At 39.1% G+C, this 26,383-nt stretch overlaps 1 protein-coding gene across 1 annotated transcript in view; it reads right to left on the bottom strand.

Annotated features, from left to right (window-relative positions):
- LOC117992983 (venom acid phosphatase Acph-1-like) overlaps window positions 1–26,383 on the bottom strand; it is a 520,874-nt gene that overhangs the window by 474,760 nt on the left and 19,731 nt on the right. The gene's annotated exons all lie outside the window — the stretch shown is intronic.

Raw genomic sequence — 26,383 nt, 5'->3', positions numbered from 1 at the left:
AAGGATTTTTGGTAAAAGTTGAGCCAGACACTACCGTGAAAACTCTCAAGGGAACTCTTTGATTTTCCGGCATAAAATCTCCATTCCAATTTTCAGCCAAGTCAGTTTATTTTAGAGTGAATAAGTAACAAATGCCCAAATATACAAACCTTCACATTATGATTATGCTCGCGACTTAGTCCGCATGGACTAGAAAAATTTCTTACCCCCTTAGAAGTTGAATTTTCAAAAGTCCTTTCTTCGCGCATGTCTATGTCATAATAGTTATCTGCATGCCAAATTTCAGCCCGATTCGTCCAGTAGATTAAGCTGCTGTGCGTTGATAGATCAGTCAGTCAGTCAGTCACCTTTTCCTTTTATATTTAGACTAGCTTATGCTCGCGACTTCGTCCGCGTGGACTACACAAATTTCAACCGCCTATTTCACCCCCTTAGAGGTTGAAATTTTAAAAATCCTTTCTTAGCGGATGCCTACGTCATAATAGCTATCTGCATGCCAAATTGCAGCCCGATCCGTCCAGTAGTTTGAGCTGTGCGTTGATAGATCAGTCAGTCAGTCACCTTTTCATTTTATATTTAGAAAGATTAGATAGTGCAGATTGCAGAAAACTCCGTTAGTGCGATTTGGTTTTGCGTGTTCTACTAGTTCACTTGATATAATTATATAAATTTGAGTGATAGTAAGAAGATATACCTATTTTTTATTTAATAAAATCTCTTGAAAAACCTACTTCGAACACTAGGTACAAGTACGTACTAGGTATATAAATACAAGGGTAGTCTCTAGTCAGGTAAGAATAGACATGTAAATAGGCATTCTAATATGGCGTGGTTTCACAAAAGGCTTTGAAATCTCATGAATGGAACCATTTGCGCACTTCTGCGCGAGGAGGAGGAGGCCTTCATGAAAAAGTTTTACACGTGCGGCGGAAACCGCAGTGGGACGTTCCGAGAGTTTTGATATACGATGCCTTTTGAAAAAAAAGTTATATGTGAAGCAATATGACATTATAAAATAGACATTGTTGCGTTCCTGCCTGACTGACTTACTTATATATCAATGCACCACAGCCTAAACCGCTGGTCTTGAAAACATGAAATTTTGAGGGTGTGTTCTTCGTAAAAAGTAGGTATCCACTAAGAAAGGATTTTCCGAAATTCTACCCCTAAGTGGGATAAATGGGCAATGGAAGTTTAGGTATGAAAGCCCGTCATTTTTGAAGTTACATCGATGAAAATTTTTTTTTTTTTTTTTAAAGAATATTAGCCATTTTTAAATGACTAATATTCCCCTTTCCTCTCCAATTAAGCGTCAAGCTTGTGCTAGGAGTAGGTACGACAATAGTGCAACGGGCGGGATTTGAACCGTCGACCTTTCGGTTTTCAGTCCACTCCTATACCGGTTGAGCTATTGAGGCTCTTCAAAATTGATTGAATTGGCATTCAAGTTTTCGGTTAAAAAATAAAAAAAATACATAATTCACGATTTTTGAAAGTTCTACTAGGGGGTTCAATAGGGGATGGCGTGGTTTCACAAAAGGCTTTGAAATCTCATGAATGGAACCATTTACGCACTTCACTTGCGGAGGAGGCCTTCATAAAAAAGTTTTACACGTGCGGCGGAAACCGCAGCTGGGACGTTCTGAGAGTTTTGACGATGCCTTTTGAAAAAAAAGTTACGTGTGATGCAATGACAGCATAAAATAGACATGTTACATTTGCAGCCAAGCCCTTTTTTTTAATTTTTTTTTCCGCTGGTAAAAATGCTATTAGGCATGCCGCACAAGGGCGGGTATGTGGGACTCACTCGCGGTTTATAAATAAAAATAAAAAAAACCCTATGAAAAATAGTATCATGATCGAACAAAAATCGAAAGTTAATAAGAAAACTTCTATACCTAATCATACTTCACAAAATTTTCCGTTTATTTGCAAATCAGATTCACCGCGGGCTATAATTTTGTGGAAATCGATCTAAGTTTTAGTATAATGTGTTCCCAAAGTATACCTTTCGCGAGGGAAATGTTCCTTTAATAATATAGGGTGAGTTTTTGGGAGTGGTCAAAGGCAAAAAGTCTAAAGGCTTGGATAAACTAGACGCGCAGCGACAAAGTATTTAACTCAGCTCGTAAAAGATTTATTGCCCTTACATTGCTGTTTTCAACTGAATAGTTTGAAGTTCGATTTCTCGCGGACCGCAGTACATCTGTAGGTCGATTTCGTAAAACCTGCATCAATTATTTATTATTACAACCTAAATTGTTGTGATTAGCTCAATTTGTGCGATTCTTGTTGCAACAACGCGATGTAGCCAATAGTGAGCAAGCGTCAACCAATCAGAGGTGATAGCGATCGTGACATTGTAGCTGTCATTCTATCGCAATCGGGCAGCCGGTAAAAGGTCTTGGATAAACAAGCCGCGTAACGACTAAGTATTCAATTCAGCTCCAAGAACTTTTATTAAATCTTTGCCTTTGAAACTGGTGTTTTTGATATTAGCTAGTTTGAAGTTCAATAATTTATTTCGTTACCTACATCTAGAATTCAAAATTCAAATATGACTATGATTTTAAAATAAAATCAATTCTTCACTTTTTTCGCCCTTAATTTTTGTGCCTTTCAAGTTAACCCGCTTCCATCTTGGACTGCATCATCACTTACCACCAGGTGAGATCGCAGTCAAAGGCTAACGTGTCACACACAAAAGAAAGTCGTGCGTCACCCCTCACACTCCACATCTCTAGTACGCGACAGATTGAGATGGCAATCGAAGTACTAGGCGTGGGGACACCCCACACACCCGCACGTCACCCGCACTCACCTGCACTGGCTTAGCGCGGGGGCTGTGCGGGTGTGCGGGTCGTTTCCTCCCCGATTGCCATCTCGACCTGTCGCGGCCTATAGAGAGATGAAATTTTCTCAGTTCGTCTTTCTATTGTTGTATAATAACAAATAATTTAAAAAAAACAGCCGCCATGATAAATAATTAAAAAAAAAGTCTTGTACGATGGTACGGAACCCTTTTTGTGCGAGTCTGACTCTTACTTGACCAGTTTTTACCTTTTTGACCGCGCCCCAATAGCCACCCTGAGTAAACCCCATAATTATTGTTATTAGGAAAAATATTCATACCCCGTCGTTAGGGGCCCACTGAAAACTTTTTTAATTATAGGGGTAGGTAAACTTTTGTGTTATTATCGTTGAATGTGGAAATTTCTCGAAAACACTCGAAATAGGAATTCGATGTACGAAAATGTACTAACTTTATGGTACTTCATCATCATGATCAACCCATCACCGGCTCACTACAGAGCACGGGTCTCCTCTCAGAGTGATGTGCGAATTGGTAGACTTCTGTTCGGGATGCCCCGAACGTGCACTAGTTCTCGCCGGTCGGTGTTCACCACTGCCAGGGTCGTCAGGTGAATCAGTCTCCGCTCGGTGAAGAGCAGCGCTCTTGAGCAGGCTGGTGGCCCAGGGAGGTTATAATAAAACACTGGTATTCTGGTATAACCCCTCAGGCCAGTCGCAGGCTGCCTTGCCCTTCTAACTTGTTCGCAGACTAATACGGAATGGCCGGCCGGGTCCAGTGCCCGCCTATTTATCATTGGCCGTGAAATATTATTGTATGGTAGGCAGCGTGCGACTGGGAAGTGAGGGACGCTAATCGCTATATTATTTTTACAAATTGCTTTGTTTTACATTTTGCATTTGGGGAATCCCGTTGAGCAGAAATGGGATACCCGTAGGCCCTTCTGTGAAATTGTTACTTACATTGGAAAGTACTTACAAACATTTAAACAATGCATTTCGGGCCTCGGGCAAATACGCGGGTCCCTTCGAAATAGCTACTTACAATAGATCATCTTTAAATTCACAATACACTATCCTACACAATTTAAAGTTACTCGGTTCTTATTATTAGGTTAATAAAGTTCACTATTGCGTAGCACAATCACTCAATAAAGCCACCGCGCGTCGTGCACAACTTCACACACCTCTGAGAACATTATGGAGAACTCTCAGGCATGCAGGTTTCCTCGCGATGTTTTTCTTCACCGTTAAAGCAAATGATATTTAATTAATTAAAACGCACATTACAAAAAGTTAGAGGTGCGTGCCCGGGATCGAATCCCCGGCCTCCGATTAGAAGGCGGACGTCCTAACCACTAGGCTATCACAGCTTACAATCATTATCAGTACCCATGTTATAAATGCGAAAGTGTGTTTGTTTGTTGGTTTGGTGGTTTATTGGTCTGGTGGTTTGTCCTTGAATCACATCGCAACGGTGTAACAGATTGACGTGATGTTTTGCATGGGTATAGATAAAGACCTGGAGAGTGACATAGGCTACTTTTTATCCCGGAAAATTAAAAGTTCCCACGGGATTTTACAAAAACCTAATTCCACGCGGACGAAATCGTGGGCATCAGCTAGTGTAGTAATAATAATATAAACATACCAGAAGTAAAGTTAAATATTAATCACGACGCGCAGAGGCTTATCGAGAGTTTTACCTTTTTTAATATCCTAACTGCAATATTAACTTGATTAGGGCAGAAAAGCAAACAGGTTACCCACGTGCGCCGACAATTTCGGTCGAGCGTACTGCGTCAACTTAAGATGGCTCTACAATAGTCCATTATCCTGTAACCATACAACCATTCTCCCTTTTTGAATGCGTCTGAGAAGGGTCTGGACTCTCGAGAGGTCTCAAGGGCGCTATACCACTTCTGAATAGAACTAAACCGTTCAAGTGAATTTGAACTTAATACCCTTGTGTTATGGTTGAGTTTGTTATGGATGAAGGGATTTATAAATTTTTTATTTGAATTATATACGTAGGTAGTTAAACCTTAGTAAATTCTTTGATGTTATGCGCTAAGGTGAAATTTTTTGCATGGAGTCAATGGACAGATTGGATTTTCACAGAATGTGAAAATTTCTATTGCCGCTATAACAACAACAAATAATAAAAATTTCAAAATGGCGGCCTAGTAAATTAAAAAAATACTTACATAATCTTATACGACAGTATGGAACCCTTCGTGTTCGAGTCCGACTCGCACTTGACTGACTTTTTTTATTTTCCTACTTTGGCTTCTTCCTTTCCTTCCTTTGCAGAATTTTTATACCTATAGGTCAAACGAGATTTTGAGAATGCCAATGGAATTTTTGAAAACCAAAGCCCACGCAATAAAGCCAGATGAAATTTGAGTTAAGCTGAGAACCTCTATTTTATAAGGCTGGTCAAAATGTTAAGACTATGAATCTTCCGAAAGGTCCATTAATCTTCCGCAAAGTGCGTGAATAAATTTACTATTCAAAACTGTGAATAGTAAAGCCTTTACTTAAACCTCTGGGGTACACTTAAGGCCGATGACCTATAGAGATTAAAGATGTCCAATAGAAGAGTAGTGGTTATTTTGGTCTCCTATATGGTTTAATCCCGAGCACGCATCTGTAACTTTTCGGAGTTATGTGTAAATATGTGTTTAACGGTGAAGGAAAACGTGCGTAAACATACCTGAGAGTTCTCCATTGTTTATTTATTTTTATTTTTTATTCTACCACCAACAGAATCATACAAAAAAATATTACATTATTCAAATGCTAGGTGCTAAGTTATTATAATATAATTCAAATTAATAATGTGACCTGTGTGTGTGAAGTCTCCTCATTCTGAGAGGAGACCCATGCTAAGTAGTGGGCCGGCAATGGGTTAATCATGATGATGATGATGATGATTAATTTCAATGGACACACAATCCAGCTACGTAGGTCCAATTTCGAGAAAGAGGTTAACCGCCGCATCCAACTCGGTTAAGCAGCGTTCAGAAACCTTTGAGAGGTCTTCTCGTCCAAAATTCCTCACCAAGGTGTTGCCAGTGACGACGTCATATGGATCTGAGATATGGTGACTACTATGGGTCTCATAAGAAAGCTCAGAGTAACTCAGTGGGCGATAAAGAAAACTACTAAGTAATTCAGTTTGTTGAGTTGAGAGAGAACTCGAATGTCTGTTACTCTGGTTTTCCTACGGATCTCCTCATTACTGATTTGATCACGTAGAGAAACTCCAAGCATTGCTCCTTCGTGACATTGTAACCATAAACACTCAGTTTTTTTTTTTTGGTCTATCGATGTCCAAATTGTACCATGCCTACTGTATACAATAAAATCGATACCAACCTAGTTTTGACTTGATTCGATTCAAATCCAGCATTTCAATCTGACTTTTTAGTTGAAAACGGGTTTTTTGAATTTATTTTATGCGTATCAATCAATAGCATAAAACATAAAGTTTTTTAGATAGGTACAGATAATTCGGCTAGCATGCACTTAGTATCAGTTGATCTTCACTTTTTATCGCAACTTATCGTCGGCCCACTATTGAGCACGAGTGTCCTCTCAGAATGAGAAAGGGTATACTATAGCTGGAGCGTATTGGTATTCACACACCTTTGAGAACATTATAAAGAACTCTCTACAAAAACTACATAAATTTCAAACCCCCATTTAACCCACTTGGGGTGGAATTTCGAAAAATCTTTTCTAAATGGATACCTACTCTTTACAAAGAACACACCCTCCAAATTTTATATCTCTAGGACCAGTGATTTAAGCTGTGCGTTGATATATAAGTCAGTCAGTCAGTCAGTCAGGACTTTGAATTTTATATAATACCTACTAGCTGCCCCGGCGAACTTCGTACCGCCTAACAGTCGATTCTTTTCAGGCAATTTTTTAAATTTTTCTCTCCGTTAGAACCATCCCCGTACTTACTTCAAGAAATATTATTAAAAAAAAATTAGCCAAATCGGTTAAGCTGTTCTCGAGATTTGCGATCAGCAACACATTCAGCGATTCATTGTTATATGTAGAGAAAATACAGATTACGTATGCAATTCGCGCCCACATTTTCTTGCGTCAACACGGAGAACTCTCGCACAACTAATGTCTTTTATAAAGGACAGGTTGCAGAAAACTATTGTTTTTTATAAAGAACAAGTTGGAGAAAAGAAGAATGCGTGGGCGACGCGCGTGAAATTGTCTCCAAGATTGCGACGCGCATTTATTATATCGCACAATGGAATCATGACCGGAGTATGAAAGAGTTAAAGAATATTATGCACTAGCTTATTATTATTATTATTTAATAGACTAAGCAGCTTTCGCTGATGCGTCTTAGATATCAGAAGTGCTTCGAGTCTTCCAAATGTTTGTCCAATCTATTCTTGAACTGGTTAACAGAACTTGACATAACCACATTCTTAGGCAATTTATTCCATATGTGAACAACTCTGTTGGTCAGAAAGTGTTTTATGCTCGCGACTTCGTGCGCGTGGACTGCACAAGCTTGAAACCCCTATTTCACCCACTTAGGGAATGAATTTTCATGAATTGTTATGTTGTTATGAATGATCAGACTGGAATTTGGCACGCAGATAGCTATTATGACGTAGGCAATAGGCATCCGCTAAGAAAGGATTTTTGAAAATTCAACCTCTAAGGGGGTAAAATAGGGGTTTCCACGGGGATAAGCTAGTTTGAATAATGAAATGAATTTCATTAAAATACTTCGCAAAGACAGTTCTGTAACAAAGGGATATTAAACGTCCAAAACAAAGTAGTTTAATAAATGTCTAAAGCGCAGCTTATTAATTATTGCAGCAGAGTTGCAAACTCGTTGAGCTTTACAACGGCCAATGAATTATAGTTTAAACACCATTTTGCGCTTCAATATTTGCTCATGAGCTATTGCTACCGTTTAAATCATAAAATCTAATTAAATTTACAATTCTCATTAAGTATGCTTTTGTTGTTTACATTGTTATTTATTTCGTACTAAACGATGGCCGCCGATAATTCTGGGATATAAAGTTGTGACGCTCAGTGTTAAAACGGTCAATGAATTTGAACAGTTTAAACACCGTTTTGCGCTTCAATATTTGCTCATGAGCCATTACTACCGGTATCGGAGCTGTTTAAATTACAAAAAGTAATTTAATTTCCAATTCCATGACTTTCCATGACCTTTCGTGACCAGTTGAAATAAATAGTAGGTATAAGCGTTCGCTACATATAAAAAATCCAGAACTTGTAAAACATTTTTTTTTTAATTGTGACATTTTACGTCGAATGTTTAATTTATTATAATAATATACTTACCTATTTTTTTGTTTCATTACCTATATTTACATCGATGTTATAATCCGAAAAGCTATAGGTGCGTGCCCGAGATCAAACCCCCGACCTCCTGAATAGAAGAAAGACGTCTTAACAACTAAGCTGTCAATAGGCACTTTTCGGAGTTATGTGCGTTTAATTAATTAAATATCACTTGCTTTAACGGTGAAGAAAAAACATTGTGAGGAAACCTGCATGCCTGAGAGTTCTCCATAATGTTCTTAAAGTTGTGTGAAATCTGCTAAGAGAGGAGACCCGTGCTCTGTAGTGAGCCGGCTATGGGTTGATCATATTCATGATCATGATGAACTAAATGTAAATTGTATTATACAGGGTGTAACCAGAACGCTAGCAAAAACTTAAGAGTTATTGTAATATATTACTATCTAAACACAATCCAATACCAATAAGCCAATAACCATTTGCCTCATTTTGTAGTTTTAGACATCTAGTATTTTTCAAACCCGCAACATATAGCGTGCAAAACTGGGGTCAATGCCCCACCTACGACGCGGCATTGACTCCGATGGCTTACTTACGCAAAGTTTGTTGACTTCTAGCGTCAGTCAGACGTTTTTGCAACTCGTGAATATATATCGTGAACTTTTACAAAATATAGAGTTTTTTAATTTTTTTTTTTTTGCTCGTTTTTTGTAGTATCATGACAGTAATCATTAATACTATCACCTGTGTTCGTTTATGCTAGCGTTCTGGTTACACCCTGTATAAGTAAAACTGCATTTGAAAAACACAATTTCTCACTAATTCTTTACCTAAAGCTGAAATGTGCATGAGAATGTTCGTTCATTAGACGCAACACAAACAATTTATTGAAACGGAAAATCGTTGCAAATCTACAATTTCCTCGCACATTTTACCAAACATTTAACAGTTTATTTCTTAAATCCCAGAACGAATTAAGGCTAGTACCTACTAGACTTCCGTTCTAAACAATTTTAAATACATATCAAAAATTGCGGACCGGCAGGAATCGAACTTATGTCTCCTAGTATCGCGGCCGATGCTCTGACTACTAAGCTACGGCACAGCAAGTGAACCGTAGATTATAAACAATTTTAAATACATATCAAAAATTGCGGACCGGTAGGAATCAAACGCGCGTCTCCTGGTATCGCGCTCGAACGCTCTGACCACTAAGCTACGGCACAGCAAGTGAACCGTAGGTTATAAATAATTTTAAATACATATCAAAAATTGCGGACCGGCAGTAATCGAACTTATGTCTCCTGGTATCGCGGCCGACGCTCTGACCACTAAGCTACGGCACAGCAAGTGAACCGTAGGTTATAAACAATTTAAAATACATATCAAAAATTACGGACCGGCAGGAACCAAACGCGCATCTCCTGGTATCGCGCCCGACGCTCTGACCACTAAGCTACGGCACAGCAAGTGAACCGTAGGTTATAAACAATTTAAAATACATATCAAAAATTGCGGACCGGCAGGAACCAAACGCGCATCTCCTGGTATCGCGGCCGACGCTCTGACCATTAAGCTACGGCACAGCAAGTGAACCGTAGGTTATAAACAATTTAAAATACATATCAAAAATTGCGGACCGGCAGTAATCGAACTTATGTCTCCTGGTATCGCGGCCGACGCTCTGACCACTAAGCTACGGCACAGCAAGTGAACCGTAGGTTATAAACAATTTAAAATACATATAAAAAATTGCGGACCGGCAGGAATCAAACGCGCGTCTCCTGGTATCGCGCCCGACGCTCTAGCTAGCTCTAGGTAGCTTAGTGGAGCATCGGGCGAGATCCCAGGAGACAAAGTTCGATTCCTACCGGTCCGCAATTTTTGATATGTATTTTAAATTGTTTATAAGTACCTAATCCTAATACCAAAGCTTCAAAACGCATAATGTGTACTAGCACTTAGTAAATAGTATGCCAAGGAAAAGATTAGAGATACAACTACAAGTACGTACAGTCCAACACAAAAATTTATTGAAACGGAAAATCGCTGCAAATCTAGCAGCATTTTCGCGCGGGTTTAACTGAACGTTTAACAGTTTATTTCTCAAATCTCTGAACGAGTTAAAGGCTTACAGAGATTTGTTTTACTTTCCTAATGAGCTGTTTGGATGCTTTTAAAGGGAAGCGACGTATTCCAATTTTAGTGAGAGGTATTTATTTCGAACTAGCTTATGCTCGCGACTTCGTCCGCGTGGACTACACAAATGTCAAACCCCTATATCACCCCCTTAGGGGTTGAATTTTCAAAAATCCTTTATTAGCGGATGTCTACGTTATAATAGCTATCTGCATGCCAAATTTCAGCCCGATCTGTCCAGTAGTTTGCGCTGTGCGTTGATAGATTGTGGATAGATCAGTCAGTCAGTCAGTCACCTTTTCCTTTAATATATGTATAGACTAGCAAGGAAGCGAAAAGAAAGTGATTTTTATCACCATCGTCATCATGATCAACCCGTCGCCAGCTCACTACTGAGCACAGTTCTCCTCTCAGAATAAGAAGGGTTTAGCCATACTCCACCACGCTGGTCATTGGCAGACTTCACACACCTTTGAGAACATTATGGAGAACTCTCAGGTTTCGTTACGATGTTTTCCTTCACCGAGCAAATGATATTTAATTGCTTAAAACACACATAACTTCGAAAAGTTAGAGGAGCTCGAGTTAGACCTCCCGTATAGGAGGAGGACGACTGAACTGTCACGACTGCTCTAAACATGTTTTAAAAAACTTTTCCAATTTTTTCTCAAATACATTTGACATTTCAGCCTCAGCCTTTTCTAATTGGTTTCGCTTAGCAAACCTTGAATACTTGATGCTATATTAGAATACTTGAGATTCGAAACGTAAATCAAAGCCGTCTAGAATACCTAGTAGGTACATTGTTTCTGTCGTCAAGTTTACCAATTACTAGTTACCAAAGACAAAGGTCAGAGGAACTTAGGCTTGTAATTTGCGGCTAGCTATATAAGTAGATGTAGAGTCATGATAGTTTAATAGTTAAGATACCCGCCTCCTCTTCGGAAGATCGGGGATTCGATTCCAGGCACGCATCTCTAACTTTTCGGAGTCGGATATTTTCAAAAGCTTTTCCAATTTTTACTCAAAAACATTTGGTAGTTTCAGTTAACAAACCTTAAATATTTGGTGCTCTATTCCTTAGAATACTTGAAATTCGAAACACAAGTTAAAGCAGTCTACAGTAGTACATTGTTTCTGTCGTCAAGTTTACCAATTACAAGACAAGGGTCAGTGGGACTTAGGCTTGTAATTTGCGACTAGCTATTTAAGTAGAAGTAGATTCATGATAGTTTAATGGTTAAGACACCGGCCTCCTCTACGGAAGATCGGGGATTTAATCCCAGGTACACACCTCTAACCTTTCGGAACTGAATATTTTCAAAAAACTTTTCCAATTATTACTCAAACACATTTGATAGTTCAGCCAATTAGCTGAGCAAATGTCCAGCAGTGGATGTCAATTGGTTGATAGATGATGATGATGATGATATTAGTATACCTACTTGAGATTCAAAACAAAAATCAAGCAGTCTAGAATAGTACATTCCTGTATTATCAGTGAACAATCTATAAAAGAAAGAATATAAGAACTATGGACCTTCAATCGTCTTCTACATATAAAGGTTTATTTGAAAACTCTGGGAACCATCACAAATTAAAGAAGGTACCTACCCGAAATTTCAAATACTGCGAGAAAAATCATGTATTTTTTTTTTTTACAATTTACTATATTTTTAGTAATAACTACAATAGAAATGTATATACATACAGAAAAACTTATCACTAAAAAAATTATATTTACAAAAAATATATGCCGTCCAAATGGTCATTTATGGGCATTGTGCCCAAAACACTGGCGCTATTAACTCGCTGAACGGCAAGGCTCAACCGTTGAGCGAAATAAGCACCAGCTCTTGGGTCACCAGACGCGTGGATCAGCTTTTGGGAAACGACGTTAATAAAAGCTTTCGTGTCCGATGACCATGGGCCCAGAGTCTCAAACGCAAGCGCCGCAAATACATAGTCCTTACTAATGACTGAGTATTTACGGCGCTTAAGCTCTTGAGCTGACTCGGCTGCTGCAGCCGCTTTTTGGCACGTGCCCGATAAATGGGACGCTGCCAACGTGTCGACGCAGGTCGCATCCCACACCAGCGCACGCCCCATCGACCATGGTACTATAGTCATCCCATCTGGCCTTTTGCCGTCATCCCTGAACAAGCCGGAAGGTTCTAGCTGAGCTGGGACTGAGGCAGTGGCCAGAGCGCGACGGACTATATCATTAATAGCACCATGTCGATATAAGCGGCCTGCACTCCGAATACAACTGAGTCCATGGTGACTAAACCGATCCACGTGGCTGCCGCAAGGGCAATAATGAGGCTCACATACCTTGATTCCCAAGCGTAGGCAAACGGCCACACGAAGCGCTGTCTGGTCGAGAATTGTCCCCAAGCTATGAGATGTACATTCTAGAATAGTACATTAGTTCTATCGCCAAGTTTACCAATTATTCTCCAAAGACGAGGGTCAGAGGGACTTAGACTTGTAATTTGCGGCTAGCTATTTAAGTAGACACTAATGAACTCGGTCGGTCATCTACTGTTGTCATTTTAGAGCAAGATCCCAAGACTATTATAGTACGCGACAGGTCGAGATGACAATTGGAGAGGAAACGCCCCGCGCACCCGAATATCCGCCACGCTAACTCGATGCAGGTGAGCACGGGTGACGTGCGGGTGTGCGAGGTGTGCCCCCGCCTCATACCCCGATTGCCATTTCAATCTGTCGCGGACTATACTTCTAATTTCATTTTCGTTGAGACGTAACATGTTAGATCAAGTTACTTGCGCCGCGTGTAAACTAGAGTTGCAAAATTATCGATAGTCTGACTATCGATACTAGACCTCGAAAACTAGTCAGGATGTCGATAGTACTATCGATAGTATCTTGACGTCACAATACTATCGATAGTATCATATAGTATATTATATAGTTATGGTAAAGAACATGGACTACCGTGTGGGTACCAATTTTTACAAAAATTGTAAAAATTGTTTTTGGTTAATAAATATTTTTCATTTTCTTTTCATTTCATTTTCATAGAGACGTCACCTCTCAAGTTAGTTGCGCCGCGTATAAACAATGTGCATAAACTCGAGATTGTGTAAGAGAATGTCAACACGTTGCGTAAGTAATTTACGCCAAAACTAGTTTTTTATTCCATTGAGTTACACCATAGAGCAGCAAAGCTTACAGCCTTCTTGCCCGCGGGAGCCGTCGCGTCTCCCCCGTAGCACAGTCCGTGGGTATGATTCTCTCGAGTCACGTGACCGAGTGAGCCCAGCCCGCTCAAGGTAACAAGGAGACGTAACATGGTAGATTAAGTTAGTTGCGCCGCGTGTAAACGATGTGCGTACCTAGACAACCTCTCATGGGAAATAGACTCGAGATTGTGTAAGAGAATCTCAACACGTTGCGTAGGTAATTTACGCCAAAACTAGCTTTCGGCCGCTGAGTTACACCATAGAGCCGCAAACCTTTTTCATCGGAAAACCTTTCAGGCGGACAAAGTCGTGAAGGGGCAGCTAGTTATTACTAAAATCTTATTATAATAAGTAAAACCGACAATTATCTCATTCTGCTGCATATGGCCACTTTTACTCAAATGGCTTTAATCATGGCGTTACATGATGACCCGTATGATTGATGCAAAGAGTTAATCATCATCATCATTATCAACCGATAGACGTCCACTGCTGTATATACAGGGTTATTGTTATACGACCTAAACACAATCCAATACCACTAACCATTTGCCTCATTTTGTAGTTTTAGTGATTTAGTATTTTTCATACACGCAATGTATAACGTGCAAAACTCGGGTCAATGCCCCATGCAGGATAGATTCCAAGTGGCCTAATTAAGTAATGTGCGTTGATCTCTAGCGTCAATCAGATGTTTTATTTGCAATATATCGTGATCGTTTTCATAAAATATAGGATTTTAAATATTTTTCCACGTTTTTTTGTGGTATCATATCAGTAATCATCAGTTCTATCACCCGTCTTCATTTTTGCCAGCGTTGACTGATAGAAATGAAAACTGCGTATAGACTGCTCTAGTAATTTGAAACTCTTAGCTGTTGTCTATGAGTAGCGTTAATAAATAATGTCGATGCGGAGACGTGAGCTCACAAAACCTTTACATAGAATAAACTTCGTGCGAAGGTACAAAAACATTTTCAATTACAAAAGTCAAGTCCTTTGAGGACATTATGGAAAACTCTCAGGCATGCAGGTTTCCTCACGATGTTTTCCTTCGCCGTTATAGCAAATAATATTAATTAGGTAGTTGCTTAAAATGTACATACTCAATTTTGAAAAGATTACCACAAATTCACGGTTTTCGGATTTTTTCTTATTTATTTTTATTTTATTATATATATATTTGTACCAAAAACATTTACAATAAATATAAAAAGAGAGTAAAAGTAGACAAGGAAGCACTTATCTCTATGAGAGATCTCTGCCAGTGACCCTTGGCAGTCATTTGTGTGTCAGTTATTTGTGCTATTAAACCTACCTACCTACTAAATTTCATAATTCTAGGTCAACGGGAAGTACCCTATAGGTTTTCTTGACAGACACGACAGACAGACAGACAACAAAGTAATCATATAAGGCTTTTTCCTTTTGAGGTACATAACCCTAAAAAAGGTAATTATTGGAAATATTTGAAGTAGTAATACCTTACAGATGGAAAAGTTTAATTTACTTTTGCAATCTCTCGACTAGTGTCCAAGTGCATCCAATTTAAATGTCCAATGAATAATTTATACTTAGTAAGTGGAAGCTTAAGCGTTTTGTTAGAAGAAACTGACTGTAAAAAGTTGTAGTCAACAATTGTTAGTATCAATTCGATTTCAGTTTAAGCCACTGAATTCAATGGAACGGGTTTTGGGAACTTAAATCTTATTCAATAGCCAAATGTGGATTGGCAGACTTCACACACATTTGAAAACATTATGCACAATATTTTTCTTCGGTGTTAAAGCAAATAAGAAACGTGATTAGGTACGTACCTACACGTTATACAGGATCTCTGGGTCCTAATAATTGCATGTTGAAAAGTAATAAAAAGGTTTTACGTAACAGTTTACACTTTCCACTGAGAAATATAAATGCAGTGTTTGAATATTGTAAAGTACTTCCCATCCAACAAAATATCAAGCATGCCCTCATCACCCAAAACTACTTTGATTACTATCAAAACTACATTAAACACAAAATAACAACTAGGAAAATTACAGAACTGAAATTAAATACAACAAAAGCAAACAATTTTTATGGTGAAAGAACCACAGATTATTTACTTCCAAGGCTAATAAATGACCTTCCAACGGATCTTAAATCCAAAATAACTAAAAACAACATTAAATACAAAATTAAAAATTATTTATTAAATATGAAATAATAAAATTTTCTATCAAATTGAAGCAGCCTGTATACGCGTTAGCCAGTATATTGGACCGAGCTATGCCGAAGTGAGCCGGGCCGCATTGCGTTGGTCTCGGGAGAATGACTTTTATCGCTATATACCGTCAAGTCATTTTATCGAGATCGATGCTGTGTGGCATGGTACATTTTGGCGTGGTGAGGTCCAACTCGTATGCAGAAATTGAAGCTGGGATACGCGGACATAATTATTTTATTTTAAAACTACCTACCTACATTAATAGTATGTATAGTATGTATGTAAGTATAAGACTACAGAGGAATGTGCAGTGCTCAGACAAGCCGCCAAGCGCTTACGAGCACGAAGAAACCAATATTGTGTTTTTTCTGTTTGTGTGGAAAATAAATAAATAAAATAAATAAATAAATAAATAATTGGAAAAAACAAAGTTTTCCAATTATTTTTTATCCAATAGTAATTGCCAACTTCGAATAATCCAACTGCTTACTCCTTTTGAAAACTCCTACTTGATACTGTGTTCGAACGTACTTTAAATGTCCAATGAATCAGTACCCTTATTATAAATGTGAAAGTGTGTTTGTTTGCTGGTGTGTCCTTCAATCACGTCGCAACGGAGCAACGGATCGACATGATTTTTTGCATGGGTATAGTTAAAGACCTGGAGAGTGACATAGGCTACTTTTTATCCCTGAAAATCAAAGATATAAACGAAATCGCGGGCATCAGCTAGTTGAGAAATAATTGGAAAATAAAGTTTTCCAATTATTTTTTATCTAATAGTAATTACCAACTTGGAATACTTCAACTACTTACTCCTTTTGAAAATTCTTCCTTGGTACTGTGTTCGAACGTACTTTAAATGTTCAATGAATAAAATATAAATGGAAGTTATTTAAACATTGTTAACCGATTGACTTCAAAAAGTTCTCGTTAAAAGTTATCGTCGATTCGATTTACGAGCAAAATGAATGCTTCGATACGTTTAGAAAGTTTTGAGTATAAATGGGAAAAAATAGGGATAAGTACAATAAATTACTTACTATTACAATAACTTACTACTTCGTGAAATCGTGATAGCCTAGTGGTTAGGACGACCGCCTCCTGATCGGAGGTCGAGGGTTCGATTCTGGGCACGCACCTCTAACTTTTCGGAGTTATGTGCGTTTTAAGTAATTAAATATGTATCACTTGCTTTAACGGACGGACGGTTCGGAATGATATTATACTGAGAAGAGTCAAGAAACTCAGCAGTTGCTCTTTTGAAATCAGAAAAAAAAAATCGCAGTCCATTGATCTACGTCGGTTACTCTGATTTGCCTACTCATAGGTACAGGTAATAAGCTGCAGCACTGGTACCACTATTCGGAAAGCTGTGGCCAATGAATTCTTTAACGCTCATACTTCAGTATAATTCGTTGGCCAGATCTCGTTTTTTATTAATTTTCCCTGAATTTTCTCTCCCCCAGTCGAGTGTTTTTGTTATTCTTATGTTTATTCTATCTGTGAAAACTTGTCGTTAGTTTTTTTGTCATTTTATCAAATCAGCTGTAAGTTTTCCTGTCAAATAAAATAAAATAAAATATAATAAATATTTTTTTAGCTTTAATTGGTTTGCGTAAAGCCACGTAGGTACAAACTTTCCCAGGTGCAATTTGCTACGTGAAACCCTCGGGATTAAATTATGGCGGGGTTTATATTTAAAATGTAAAATAATCTCGACCGGAGGCTCGGCTCTTGACCGGATTTTGACCCTTATAGGCTAAGAGCCGGTAGAGTATTTAATCTATGTGCTTATACTGATCATATACATATACTTAATGGCCCAAAATGCCAGGGCCGCCAGACGTTACTTATTTTCTGAGATAGAGTAGGGTCAGTGTGTACTTTTAACGTACTATAAGGTAACCAGAACGCTTGCAAAAATTTAGCGTTATTGCTACACTACCTAAACACAATCAAACAGTTTTAGTGATCTTTCTAACCCGCAATGTATAGCACGCAAAATTCGGGGCAATGCCCCACCTACGACGTGGCATTGACTCCGAATGCCCTACTTACACAGTATTCATTGACCTGTGGCATCCGTCAGATGTTTTATTTGCAATATAATATTGTAAACTTGTACAAAATATAGGTTTTTTTAGCGTATTTTTTTTTTGGTGTTATCATATCAGTAATCACGTCTTCGTTTTTGGTAGCGTTCTAGTTACAGCCTGTATGCATCGAGTGTCGTATTATGTAGAGCCGGTATAAGCACCTCGAACAAATAAGTGACCGACTCTTAGACTATGAGGCGATCGTTTGCATTGACCCGCGTCTTTAGTAGGTGGTAACTTTGTATTTTATAAGCTCCGGGCGAAGTTTTTATATTATCTACATTGTAAATTAACTTTGTGCGAGTAACGAGAAAAATCAGTAGGTACCCTTATTATAAATGCGAAAGTGTGTTTGTTTGTTGTTTGTTGGTTTGTCCTTCAATCACGTCGCAACGGTGCAACGGATTGACGTGATTTTTTGCATGAATATAGATAAAGACCTGGAGATTGACATATGCTACTTTTTATCCCGGAAAATCAAAGAGTTCCCACGGGATTTTAAAAACCTAATTCCACGCGGACGAAGTCGCGGGCATCATCTAGTATTTTATAAATTAGACCAAGATATTTCCATTAATTTTTCTTAGCTTGTATTTCTATATTTTACTAGCTTATGCTCGCAACTTCTGTGTAGTATGCGTGGACTACATTAATGTCACCCCTATTTTATCCTCTTAGGGGTTGAATCGAGCGTCTTGTCGTGCAGGGCAAGGTGGAGGGCACCAGAGGACGAGGAAGGTCACCCATGCGATGGACCGACCAAATTAAGTCTGCTGTGGGCGGTCCTTTGCACGAGTGTACCAGGCTGTCGACCAGCAGGGAGAAATGGCGAATGCTCGTGAGGCATATAACATCTGCCCTCAAAGACGTTGCTTCGAGCTTCGTGATGACCACGACCGCTCTGCCAAGAGTGATACGACAAAGAAGAAGAAGGGGTTGAATTTTCAAAAATCCTTTCTTAGCTGAATTTCAGTCAGATCTGTATATTGGTTTGATCTGTGCGTTGATTTTTTTTTTTTAGATTTTAAGAATAAACATAAGAATTTAGATTTTAGAGAGCAAACGCGATTGTTGCACGCACTAAATGTCAAAATTAAGAAACGTCAACTTAAAATTTTCTAAAATTAGATGGACCTCTTTAAAATTAGGTGCCTACTAAATTTAAAGAGTCTGCTTATAACGTAAAATTGACGTGTATTTTTATTTATAAAGAAGTATTTTTATTAGAGTTTAGAATTATTTACATAACGATTAAAATAAAGAAGAATGTGTTTCAGGATTTTTGGAAATGCCACACCTTCTGTGGTTTTCAAAAATCCGGGACGTGTAAACTAGTAACTAATAAAAGCCCTATTTTAGTTACCTGGATTGTTCTAGACTAGATAGACAAAGAGTAATACCTGTGGGCAGTATCTAGGCCAGTATCTAGGCCGATGCAGCTTTGACCTCATTATCCAAAAGCTCACAATTCAGCACATTGGGAAGCTATAATGAACCTAAGCTGTGGATTTCTGCACTAAAAATATTCTCGTCAGAAACTCTCCAAGGACAGGCTTTGTTACTAATCTATCATCGTCATCATCATGATCAACCCATCGCCGGCTCACTACAGAGCACGGGTCTCCTCTCAGAGAGAGGGTTTTGGCCATATTCTACCACGCTGGCCATGTGCGCATTGGTAGCCTTTACACACCTTTGAGAACATTATGGAGAACTCTAAGGCATGCAGGTTTCCTCACGATATTTTCCTTTAAGTGACAATTTAATTAAATAAAAACACACATGACTCCGACAAGTTAGAGATGCGTGCCCGGGATCGAACCCCCGACCTCCGATTTGAAGGGTGACGTCCTAACCACTAGGCTATTATAGTTTTTTTGCTAATATATATTATTGTTACTGTAAAAACTGACGACCTCACTGACGCAGTGGTACGCGTCGTTGTCTTATTAGTGGGAGGTCCCGGGTTCGATTCCCGGCAGGGGTTTGGAATTTTAATCTGGTGGGAGGCCTCGGCCGTGGCTAGTTACCACCCTACCAGCTAAACCGTGCCGCCAAGCGATTCAGCGTTCCGATACGATGCCGTGTAGAAACCAAAGGGGTGTGGGTTTAATAAAAACTACCCTTCCAGGTTAGCCCATTTCCATCTTAGACTGCATCATCACTTACCCACAGGTGAGATTGCAGTCAAGGGCTAACTTGTATCTGACTTTAAAAGAAAAGCTCAAATTACTGTACAATCTAGGATTCCTGGCTATTCGGGAGGTCTAGGGTTGAAACCCAGGCATGCACCTCTAACTTTTCGGATCTATGAGCGTATTAAGCAATTAACTAATATCACTTGTTTTAAGGCAGACTTTAGCTTCCTGCCAATACATTACTATTTTTTCCCGACCCGGGAATCGAACCCAGGACCTCGTTATCTGCAGTCGAACATGCTAACTAGGTACTAGGCCTACGGGACAGCTACCTATTAGTAAAATAGGTATCAACACACATTGTTTGTTGCAATGGCGCCGCCCGCCTTGGCGACTTGGCGACTTGGCGAGTGGCTATTAGTGACAAGCCTCCTCGCCCTAATGAGCTGGCTTTTTAGAGCTTTTTAGAGCAGAAACCGCGACCTAAGAGCTGCTCGTGTCGCCGGGTTCGATCATTAGTGCTTCGCTGTTTATTTATTCGATGACTAGAGCCCTTGACTGCGATCTCACCTATAAGAACGCGACAGGTCGAGATTGCATTCGGGATATTAGGGGGGGGGATATCCTGCACTGGGTTAGTGCGAAAAATTTACACTGAATATAGCTTTAGTTCGCCACGCTGTTGATGCTGGTATTAAAGAAAAGACTGACTGACTGATCTAAAAAACACACAGCTCAAACTACTGGACGGATCGGGCTGAAATTTGGCACGTAGATAGCTATTACGACATAGACATCCGTTGAGAAAGGATTTTTGAAAATTAAATCTCTAAAGGGGTGAAACAAGATAGTTTTAAATAAAAGAAAATTCTCAAACTACTGGACGGATCTGGCTGAAATTTGGTATGTAGAATGTAGATAGCTATTATGAAATTGACGTCCGCTAAGAAAGGATTTTTGAAAATTTAACCCCTAAGGGTGTAAAATAGGGGTTTGAAATATGTGTAGTCGCGTAAATAAGCTATAGAAGGGGAATAAATAAAGAGGGTTTCGGTATATCTTCGCCGAATGTAATTATAATTCGCTAATTATGTAATATAATTCGCTCCAGCAATGCACGGGGCTGCAATGGCTTGTATAGTACGGTATAATAACATTGTAAATGGAAAAATTAAAAAGAGCAACCGCCGAGTTTCTTGCTGGTTCTTCTCGGTAGGAACGGCATTCCGAACCAGTGGTAAATTAAAACTACCTGACTATTCATAAGCACTTTTAAAAAGTTTACATGAATAAAAAAACATTCTATTCTATTCTATTCTAATGAATCCGCGGGCAGTCGCTAGTCTCTTATTAACCCTACAGGGCTTTGAATTGAAAATAGTGTGCGTCAGTAATTAGCTACTAATGATGGTCCTATAGAAGAAATATAATAGGCTGGCACAAATTGGGGTCACATGACGGGGATGGCAGAGATAGTCCCAGATCATTAGCCTTTCTTATCTTCCCTATGTTTATGTACTCCTAGTCATCACCATCATTATGATCAACCCATCGCCGGCTCACTACTGAACACAAGTCTCCTCTCACAAGGTTTGACCAGCATGCAGGTTTCCACGCGATGTTTGCCTTCACCGCTAAAGCAAATGATATTTAATTAATTAAAACGCACATTACAAAAAGTTAGAGGTGCGTGCCCGGGATCGAATCCCCGACCTCCGATTAGAAGGCGGACGTCCTAACCACTAGGCTATCACAGCTTACAATCATTATCAGTACCCATGTTCCATGTACCCTTCACCGCTAAAGCAAAAGATATTGAATAGCTTATGTAGAGGCATAATTTTCATTCTTTTTTTATATATTACTAGCTGATGCCCGCGACTTCGTCCGCGTGGAATTAGGTTTTTTAAAAATCCCGTGGGAACTCTTTGATTTTCCGGGATAAAAAGTAGCCTATGTCACTCTCCAGGTCTTTATCTATACCCATGCAAAAAATCACGATAATCTGTTGCACCGTTGCGACGTGATTGAAGGACAAACCAACAAACAAACACACTTTCGCATTTATAATACATAAGGGTACTGATTAGTATGTATAAAGCAGACCAGTCTTCACACAAGGATACCCTTTATGATTATTAAAAGCCTTTCCGTGGTAGGTCCAAGATAATAATAGGAAAACTTTGCGGTGGAAATTTTCCGCAGCTGGTCTGGCCTTAACTCGCTTCTGGCCTTTCTTGAGTAGAACTTAAAACTTGGAAGCAATCTCCCTTAATTCACTCACCAAGTTTTTCGTGTCACAGCATCCCGGGAAAATGTACCAGTGGTGTAATTTTCATCGGAGATTTCACGGACTGCTGAAAAGAGTTTTACTTAATTCATACTTTGTGAAAGTTTGATTTGATTGTTTAAGAACTTGAGTTGAAGTGTTTCATCCCCCTTTTTTCAGAACAAAACTTTAAAAACCAACTGAATTAGTTTCAATGTTTCAGTTTTTGTGAACTTTTTTTTACCAGCTTTTACAATCTTGATTATTCAAGTACTTTAGTGTCTTCAGTTTAAATGTCTCAGAACTCTCAGGCGGTTTCCTTACGATGTTTTCTTCACCGTTAAAGCAAGTGATATTTAAAGGCACATAGCTCCGAAAAGTTAGAGGTGCATCGAACCCCTGACCTCCGGAATAGAAGGCGGATGTCTTAACCACTAGGCAATCAAGGCTCTATGATGATAACAATAAGGACCATGAAATTGCTTAGGTACTTTATAAATCAGCAAAAAAAATTGTAAATAAACATTTTTTTATTGGGTCTTCTTACCACACCGACTCAAGAATCTATGAAGTGTCTCTTGACAACTAGCGTACTTCCTGCTTCGCCTAATGAGGACTTATAAACACCTCATAGGCGCGACGGGTCATTAGTGATAGTCTCTTTACTCGATGGGGCAGGTGCCTATTATACATCTAGTATCATCATCATCATCATCAACCCATCGCCGGCTCACTACTGAGCATGGTTCTCCTCTCAGAATGAGAAATGTTTGGCCATGTTTTCTTTACCGGTAAGGCAAGTGATATTTAATTGCTTAAAACGCACATAGCTCCGAAAAGTTAGAGGTGCGTGCCCGGGATCGAAACTCCCCCAGAATAGAAGGCGGATGTCTTGACCACTAGGCTATCACGACTGTATCACGACTTCTTACCACACCGACTCAAGAATCTATGAAGTGTATCTTAGCAACTAGCCTGCGTCGCCTAATGAGGCTCTTTTACATACCCTCCCAGGCGGGGTCATTAGTGACTCAATGGTGCAGGTACTACCTATTATATACCTACTATACAACTTGATATGACATAACTTATAACCCTCAGTCTTGACCTAACCGCGATATTTGGATGTCAAACAGCCTTTTGACGCCTGCCTAATGCAGTGGTTTACTTCTTCGCCTTAACCAGGACTTGATTCTAGAATACGGTCGTTTGGACGACCACCCTGGCGCAGTAGTGAGCATTGTGGTCTTATAAGGGGGATCCCCGGGTTCGATTCCCGGCAGTGGTAATTTGGGAATTTATTGTTTCTAAATGTTTCTGGTCTGATCTGGATTCTGGTGGCAGGCTTCGGCTGTAACTAGTTACCATCCCACTTGCCGATCGAAACCGGCCAGGCGTAGGTATGGGTTCAATGGGCTAACTATAAAATACATTGTAAACAAACATATTGTTGTTGTGACTTCTTACCACACCGACTCAAGAATCTATGAAGTGTCTCTTAGCAACTAGCCTGCGTCGCCTAATGAGGCTCTTTTAAATGCCTCCCAGGCGGGTTCATTAGTGACTCAATGGTACAGGTACTATTATATACTTTTTTTTAAATTTATTATCAACATACAAAAAAAACTTTAATATTAGGTAGCACGCATTGCAAAAAACCACAGAGGTTTGACCCTCAATGCGTACGTCTGTGCATTAAATCAAGCCTACTTATCCTAAAAAAAAACCGGCCAAGTGCGAGTCAGGCTCGCGCAACGAGGGTTCCGTACTACAGTCGGATTTTTTCGACATTTTGCACGATAATTCAAAAACTATGATGCATAAAAATAAATAAAAATCTGTTTTAGAATGTACAGGTGAAGACCTTTCATAATATGATACCCCACTTGATATAGTCACTCACTTCGAAAGTTGAAAATACTAATTATTAGTTCATGACCACAATTTAATTTTTTTTGTGTGATCTAACCCTAAATCCACGGTTTTCAGATTTTTCCCCAAATGTCAGCTATAAGATCTACCTACCTGCCAAATTTCATGATTCTAGGTCAACGGGAAGTACCCTGTAGGTTTCTTGACAGACAGACGGACAGACAGACAGACAGACAACAAAGTGATCCTATAAGAATCCTCAAAAGGAAAAACGGTTCCGGTACGGAACCCTGATAAATGTACAATATTACTAACTTATTTTTAAAAACAAAGAACAGATTAATGAAAAATAAAATATAACAAAAAAACACGATATTAAAATACTTAAAATTTAAGAATAGTAAAAGACTTAATTTGTATACTCAATCTTAAATTATCATTCATTTATTGTATATGTACCTACTGTTTTTTTTTGTTTCACTTCTTACTATCCAACTTGTTATAACGCATTCCACCTTCCACCTTAGGCTGCATCATCTCATCTCATCATCATCTCATTTGGTGAGATTGCTGTCAAGCGCATGCCTATTTAGTTAAGAATAAGCCTTGCGAGTGTTCTCGCTCGCACGCTCTTTTTTTTAACAAGAATATTAGCCAAGTTAGTTGCAGACTAATATTCCCCTTTCCTATCCAATTAAGCGTAAAGCTTGTGCTAGGAGTAGGTGCGACACTAGTGCAACGGGTGGGATTTGAACCGGCGACCTTTCGGTTTTCAGTCCGCTCCTTTAACCGTTGAGCTATCGAGGCTCTTTAGCATTATTTAGCTTGGGTCGATTGCCACGCACACGCGAACTTAACAAAATAAAGCGGGATTAAATGTAAAATTAAGTTAAAAAAAAAAAATTGTTTCGTGATTTTTCCCAAGCTACTTTAAATATTTAGCTTTAGTACAGCTACAAACTAAAGTTTATAGTATACGAAAAGCTTTTTTACATGACTTTTCCCATGCTATCTGTAAAATAGTAGATCTCTACACTCGACCAGTGGTGTTCGATATTTAATTCTGCGGACTCAAAGGTTTTGTGGTGTAAAATATAGGCTTAATAAAATACACCACCAATTCCCATTTGGGGGTTGTCAACAAAAATACAGGTTCGCACACTTTTCAATCTATTTTGAACCTTAACTTTTACTAGATAGAGTTCATAAAGGTGGGTACAGATCACTTGACATACACAATAATATATTTTAATTAAAAATTATACTCATAATATTGCTAAGTATATATGATATGCTATGTGATTTTGCTCGCGAAAGTGTAACCAAAAAATTCAATTTATTTCATGTAGGATAACTAGTGACTCTTACACTACTTAGCTACTCTGGGACCCTAGTAACTCTACCACCGGTTCGGAAAGCAAATCTACTGAGTAGAGCCGTCAAGAAACTCAGCAGCTACCTACTCGTCTCAAATAATAAAGTTATAATATTATCACTATCAGTAAAAAAATTCTGCACTATTGGGCAACTGAAAGCTCAACCGGTTGCTTCAATCAATCCCTAAGGGGGTAAAATAGGGGTTTGAAATTTCTGTAGTCTACACGGATGAAGTCGCGGGCATAAGCATAGTTACAGATATGACTAAAACAAGCGGTAGGCCCCTTTATCTAATCCTGAGCAAGTAATTAAATATCGCTAATCTCGACCAGTTGGTAGGTTTCAATAATATTGTATGTACGGGGACGCTTGAAGCTCATTTGGCCCCAGCTCGGGGACCGACGAGTAAGTTGAAGCTCATTTGGCCCCAGCTCGGGGACCGACGAATAAGTTGAAGCTCATTTGGCCCCAGCTCGGGGACCGACTAATAAGTTGAAGCTCATTTGGCCCCAGCTCGGGGACCGACGAATAAGTTGAAGCACTCCAGCTGCGGACATTATAGCCGCTAACTTTTCCAATTATTTCCCACAGAAAGAGTCACGTCACAGAACTTCAAGTAAGTAATAGAAATGTTCTTCATGTTCTTCGGACAGTGCGTGTTGCCAGTGACATATGGATCCTAAAGACGGCCGCTAACTATAGGCTATATAAAATACTAGCTTATACTCGCGACTTCGTCCGCGTGGACTACACAAATTTCAAACCCCTATTTCACCCCCTTAGGGGTTGAATTTTCAAAAACCCTTTCTTAGCGGATGCCTACGTCATAACAGCTATCTGTATGCCCAATTTCAGCCCGATCCATCCAACAGTTTGAGCTGTGCGTTGATAGATCAGTCAGTCAGTCAGTCACATTTTACTTTTATATATTTAGAAGA

The sequence above is a fragment of the Maniola hyperantus genome, chromosome 22 (assembly GCF_902806685.2).
Source record: "Maniola hyperantus chromosome 22, iAphHyp1.2, whole genome shotgun sequence".
NCBI classification, from domain to species: domain Eukaryota; kingdom Metazoa; phylum Arthropoda; class Insecta; order Lepidoptera; family Nymphalidae; genus Maniola; species Maniola hyperantus.
This window is presented reverse-complemented; position numbering and strand designations above follow the sequence as displayed.